The 6,577-nt window shown below is 40.2% G+C and overlaps 1 non-coding gene across 1 annotated transcript; it reads left to right on the forward strand.

Moving 5' to 3' along the window:
* Positions 1 to 5,046: 5,046 nt before the first annotated feature.
* Positions 5,047 to 5,154, forward strand: LOC112725901 (small nucleolar RNA R71). The gene has a single exon (XR_003164981.1). It is a non-coding gene; the product is annotated as a small nucleolar RNA R71 (small nucleolar RNA).
* Positions 5,155 to 6,577: the final 1,423 nt, after the last annotated feature.

Genomic DNA, 6,577 nt, shown 5'->3' on the forward strand with positions numbered 1-6,577 from the left:
GCTATGGATCATGATGGCCTGATCCACAGTAACTTCAGATCGGTTGCTAGTGGGGATGATGGAGCGTTGGATGAACTCCAACCATCCTCTAGCCACAGGCTTGAGGTCCAGTCTTCTTAATTGAACTGGCTTGCCTTTGGAGTCAATCTTCCATTGAGCTCCTTCCACACATATGTCCATGAGGACTTGGTCCAACCTTTGATTGAAGTTGACCCTTCTAGTGTAGGGGCGCTCATCTCCTTGCATCATAGGCAAGTTAAACGCCAACCTCACATTCTCTGGACTAAAATCTAAGTATTTCCCTCGAACCATTGTAACATAGTTCTTTGGATTCGGGTTCTTACTTTGATCATGGTTCTTAGTGATCCATGCATTGGCATAGAACTCTTGAACCATTAAGATGCCGACTTGTTGGATGGGGTTTGTTAGAACTTCCCAACCTCTTCTTTGGATTTCATGTCGGATCTCCGGATACTCATTTCTCTTGAGCTTGAAAGGGACCTCGGGGATCACCTTTTTCTTGGACACAACATCATAGAAGTGGTCTTGATGGGCTTTGGAGATGAACTTTTCCATCTCCCATAACTCGGAGGTGGAAGCTTTTGTTTTCCCTTTTCCTTTTCTAGAGGATTCTCCGGTCTTAGGTGCCATCAATGGTAATGGAAAAACAAAAAGCTTATGCTTTTACCACACCAAACTTAGAATATTGCTCGCCCTCGAGCAAGAGAAAAAAGAATAATAGAAGAAGAAGAAGAAGATATGGAGAAGAGGGGGGAGGTGTGTTTCGGCCAAGAAGAGAAGAGAGGGTTGTGTTGTGTGAAAATGAAGAAGAATGGAGGGCTATATATAGGGAAGGGAGGGGGGGTTAAGGATCGGCCATATGGGTGGGTTTGGGTGGGAAATTGATTTTGAATTTTGAAGGTAGGTGGAGTTTATGAGGTAGGTTTATGGGGAAGAGTGGATGGATGTGAGTGGTGAAGAGGTGATGGGAAAGAGAGATTGAGGTGATTGGTGAAGGGTTTTGGGGAAGAGTGTTTATGGGATTGTGTGAAAGAGGGGTGAGAAGAAGTGAGTGGAGGTAGGTGGGGATCCTGTGGGGTCCACAGATCCTGAGGTGTTGAAGGAATTACAACCTTGCACCAAATTAGGCATGTAAAATGCCCTTGCACACAACTCTGGGCGTTCAGCGCTAGGTTGGTGCCCATTTTGGGCGTTCAACGCCCATTTGTTGCCCATTTTTGGCGTTGAACGCCAGAAACATGCTTGTTCTGGGCATTCAACGCCAGCTCTTCTCCAGGGTGCAATTCTGGCGCTCAGCGCCCAGATGCTGCCCATTTTGGGCGTTCAGCGCCCAGATACTGCCCATTTTGGGCGTTCAGCGCCAGAACCATGCTCTGTTCTGGCGTTGAACGCCAGACAGGCGCTTCCTCCAGGGTGTGATTTTTCTTCCGCTGTTTTTGATTCTGTTTCTAAATTTTTCGTTTATTTTGTGACTCCACATGATCATGAACCTAAGAAGACATGAAAAACAAAAATAAAATTAGATAAATAAACATTGGGTTGCCTCCCAACAAGCGCTTCTTTAATGTCAGTAGCTTGACAGTGGGCTCTCATGGAGCCTCACAGATGTGCAGAGCTTTGTTGAGACCTCCCAACACCAAACTTAGAGTTTGGATATAGGGGTTTGACACCAAACTTAGAGTTTGGTTGTGGCCTCCCAACACCAAACTTAGAGTTTGACTGTGGGGGCTTTGGTTGACTCTGCTTTGAGAGAAGCTTTTTCTGCTTCCTCTCCATGGATGCAGAGAGAGATCCTTGAGTTGTAAACACAAGGTTGTCCTCATTCAATTGAAGGATCAATTCTCCTCTATCCACATCAATCACAGCTCTTGCTGTGGCTAGGAAAGGTCTTCCTAGGATGATGGAATCATCCTCTTTCTTTCCAGTATCTAGGACTATGAAATCAGCAGGGATGTAAAGGCCTTCCACCTTTACTAACACGTCCTCTACTTGTCCATAAGCCTGTTTTCTTGAATTGTCTGCCATCTCTAATGAGATTTTAGCAGCTTGCACCCCATAGATTCCCAGTTTCTCTATTACAGAGAGAGGCATGAGGTTTATCCCTGAACCAAGGTCACACAGAGCCTTAAAGATTATTGATGAGTGGATAATTTATACGCTTTTTGGCATTATTTTTAGTATGTTTTTAGTAGAATCTAGTTATCTTTAGGGATGTTTTTATTAGTTTTTATGTTAAATTCACATTTCTGGACTTTACTATGAGTTTGTGTGTTTTTCTGTGATTTCAGGTATTTTCTGGCTGAAATTGAGGGACTTGAGCAAAAATCAGATTCAGAGGTTGAAGAAGGACTGCTGATGCTGTTGGATTCTGACCTCCCTACACTCAAAATGGATTTTTTGGAGCTACAGAACTCAAAATGGCGCGCTTCCAATTGAGTTGGAAAGTAGACATCCAGGGCTTTCCAGCAATATATAATAGTCTATACTTTGCCCATGTTTAGACGACGCAAACTGGCGTTCAACGCCAGCTCTCTGCCCAATTCTGGCGTCCAGCGCCAGAAACAAGTTGCAAAGTGGAGTTCAACGCCCAAACTGGCACAAAAGCTGGCGTTCAACTCCAAGAATGACCTCTCCACATGTAGAATTCAAGCTTAGCCCAAGCACACACCAAGTGGGCCCCGGAAGTGGATTTATGCATCATTCACTTACTTCTGTAAACCCTAGTAGCTAGTTTATTATAAATAGGACTTTTTACTACTGTATTAGACATCTTTTGATGATTTTTAGATCTCTAGACCTCCATGGGAGGCTGGCCATTCGGCCATGCTTACCCTCTATTCACTTATGTATTTTTAACGGTAGAGTTTCTACACTCCATAGATTAAGGTGTGGAGCTCTGCTGTTCCTCAAAGATTAATGCAAAGTACTACTGTTTTCTATTCAATTCATCTTATTTCACTTCTAAGATATTCATTAGCACTTCAACCTGAATGTGATGAACGTGACAATCATCATCATTCCCTATGAACGCGTGCCTGACAACCACTTCCGTTCTACATTAGATTGAATGAGTATCTCTTAGATCTCTTAATCAGAATCTTCGTGGTATAAGCTAGATTGATGGCGGCATTCATGAGAGTTCGGAAAGTCTAAACCTTGTCCGTGGTATTCCGAGTAGGACTCTGGGATTGAATGACTGTGACGAACTCCAAACTCGCGAGTGCTGGGCGTAGTGACAGACGCAAAAGGATAGTAAATCCTATTCCAGTATGATCGAGAACCTCAAAGATGATTAGCCATGCAGTGACAGCGCATCGGACTATTTTCACAGAGAGGAATAGGATGCAACCATCGACAAGGGTGATGCCTCCAGACGATTAGCCGTGCTGTGACAGAGCATTTGGACCATTTTCCCGAGAGGATTGAAAGTAGCCATTGGCACCGGTGACATCCTTACATAAAGCCAGCCATAGAAAGGAGTAAGACTGATTGGATGAAGACAGCAGGAAAGCGGAGGTTCAGAGGAACGAATGCATCTCCATACGCTTATCTGAAATTCTCACCAATGATTTACATAAGTATTTCTATTCTTCTTTTATTACTAAATTTCGAAAACTACATAACTGTTTTATATTCGCCTAACTGAGATTTACAAGGTGACCATAGCTTGCTTCATACCAACAATCTCCGTGGGATTCGACCCTTACTCACGTAAGGTATTACTTGGACGACCCAGTGCACTTGCTGGTTAGTTATGCGAAGTTGTGAAGATATGTCTAGACCATGGTTCTGTGCATCCGTTTTTGGTGCCATCGCCAGGGAATCAATTTCGAACAATAATTCACAACCTGAGTAACAATTTCGCATACCAATCATGTTGCCTATGATGCAAAGTATTAAGAACTTTCCAGGATCCTGTTTCTTCTGTGGCAATGTCAGTTGATCCAGATCACTTAGTTCATTGGTGAACAAGGGAGGTTCATCTTCCCAAGTCTCATTACCAAATAATTTGGCATTCAGCTTCATGATTGCACCAAGGAACTTGGCAGCCTGCTCTTCAGTAACATCCTCATTCTCTTCAGAAGAGGAATACTCATCAGAGCTCATGAATGGCATAAGGAGGTTCAATGGAATCTCCATGGTCTCTAGATGAGTCTCAGATTCCTTTGGTTCCTCAGAGGGAAACTCCTTATTGATCACTGGACGTCCCAGGAGGTCTTCCTCCTTGGGATTCACGTCCTCTCCTTCCCTTACAGGTTCGGCCATGGTAATTAATTCAATGACCTTGCACTGTCCTTTTGGATTTTCTTCTGTATTACTTGGGAGAGTACTTGGAGGGATTTCAGTGATCCTTTTACTCAGCTGGCCCACTTGTGCTTCCAAATTTCTAATGGAGGACCTTGTTTCATTCATGAAACTCACAGTGGCCTTAGATAGATCAGAGACTAAGTTTGCTAAATTAGAGGTATTTTGTTCAGAGTTCTCTGTCTATTGCTGAGTGGATGATGGAAAAGGCTTGCTATTGCTAAACCTGTATCTTCCACCATTATTAAAGCCTTGTTGAGGCTTTTGATCCTTCCATGAGAGATTTGGGTGATTTCTCCATGATGGATTATAGGTGTTTCCATAAGGTTCACCTGAGTAATTCACCTCTGCTATTGTAGGGTTTTCAGGATTATAAGCTTCTTCTTTAGAAGATGCCTCTTGAGTACTGTTGGATGCAGCTTGCATTCCATTCAGACTCTGAGAAATCATATTGACTTGCTGAGTCAATATTTTGTTCTGAGCCAATATGGCATTCAGAGTATCAATTTCAAGAACTCCCTTCTTCATAGGCGTCCCATTACTCACAGGATTCCTCTCAGAAGTGTACATGAACTGGTTATTAGCAACCATATCAATGAGTTCTTGAGCTTCTGCAGGCATTTTCTTTAGGTGAATGGATCCACCTGTAGAAGTATCCAATGACATCTTTGATAGCTCAGATAAACCATCATAGAATATATCCATGATGGTCCATTCTGAAAGCATGTCAGAAGGACACTTTTTGGTCAGTCCTTTGTATCTCTCCCAAGCTTCATAGAGGGATTCACCTTCTTTCTGTCTGAAGGTTTGAACATCCACTCTAAGCTTGCTCAGCTTTTGAGGAGGAAAGAACTTGGCTAAGAAAGCTGTGACCAACTTATCCCAAGAGTTTAGGCTATCTTTGGGTTGAGAGTCCAACCACACTCTAGCTCTGTCTCTTACAGCAAATGGGAAAAGCATGAGCCTGTAGACTTCAGGGTTTACTCCATTAGTCTTAACAGTATCACAGATCTGCAAAAATTCAGTTAAGAACTGAAAAAGATCTTCAGATGGAAGTCTATGAAACTTGCAGTTCTGCTGCATCAGAGAAACTAGCTGAGGTTTCAGCTCAAAATTGTTTGCTCCAATGGTAGGGATAGAGATGCTTCTTCCATGTAAATTGGAATTAGGTGCAGTAAAGTCACCAAGCATTCTCCTTGCATTATTGTTGTTGGGTTCGGCTGCCATCTCCTTTACTTGTTCGAGATTTTCAATAAGGTTGTCTCTGGATTGTTGTAATTTAGCTTCTCTTACTTTCCTCTTCAGAGTCCTTTCAGGTTCTGGATCAGCTTCAACAAGAATGCCTTTTTCTTTGTCCCTACTCATAAGAAAGAGAAGAGAAAAAGAAAAGAAGAGGAATCCTCTATGTCACAGTAAAGAGGTTCCTTATTGTTAGTAGAAGAAGGGAAGAAGAAAAAAAAAATCGAACACAGATAGAAAAGGGGGTTCGAATTTGGTGAGTGATGTGAGGAAGAGATTTTAGTAGATGAATAAATAAATAGAATAAGATGAGAGAGGGAGAGGATTTTCGAAAATAATTTTTGAAAAAGAGTTAGTGATTTTCGAAAATAGTTTTTGAAAAAAGTTAGTAATTTTTCGAAAATTTTTAAAATCAAAGATTAAAATAATTAGTTAATTAAAAAGAACTTTTGAAAAAGAGGGAAGATATTTTCGAAAATGAGAGAGAGAGAGTTAGTTAGGTGGTTTTGAAAAAGATGAGAAACAAACAAAGAGTTAGTTAGTTAGTTGAAACAAATTTGAAAAGATAAGAAGTTAGGAAGTTAGAAAAGATATTTTGAAATCAAATTTTTTTGAAAAAGGTAAGATAAGAAGATATTTTTGAAAAGATATGATAGAAATTAGTTTTTGAAAAAGATTTGATTTTTAAAATCTCAATTAATGACTTGATTCACAAGAAATCACAAGATATGATTCTAAAACTTAAAGTTTGAATCTTTCTTAACAAGCAAGTAACAAACTTGAAATTTTTGAATCAAAATATTAATTGATGATGTTATTTTCGAAAATATGATGTAAAATTAAGAAAAAGATTTTTGAAAATTATTTTTGAAATTTTCGAAAATAACTAAAAAAATAAAAAAGATTTGATTTTAGAAAAAAAAAGATTTTGAAAAAGATAAGATTTTTAAATTGAAAATTTGATTTGACTCATAAAAACAACTAGATTTTTTTTTTAAAATTTTTTTTTTGA

The sequence above is a fragment of the Arachis hypogaea genome, chromosome 11 (assembly GCF_003086295.3).
Source record: "Arachis hypogaea cultivar Tifrunner chromosome 11, arahy.Tifrunner.gnm2.J5K5, whole genome shotgun sequence".
NCBI lineage: Eukaryota > Viridiplantae > Streptophyta > Magnoliopsida > Fabales > Fabaceae > Arachis > Arachis hypogaea.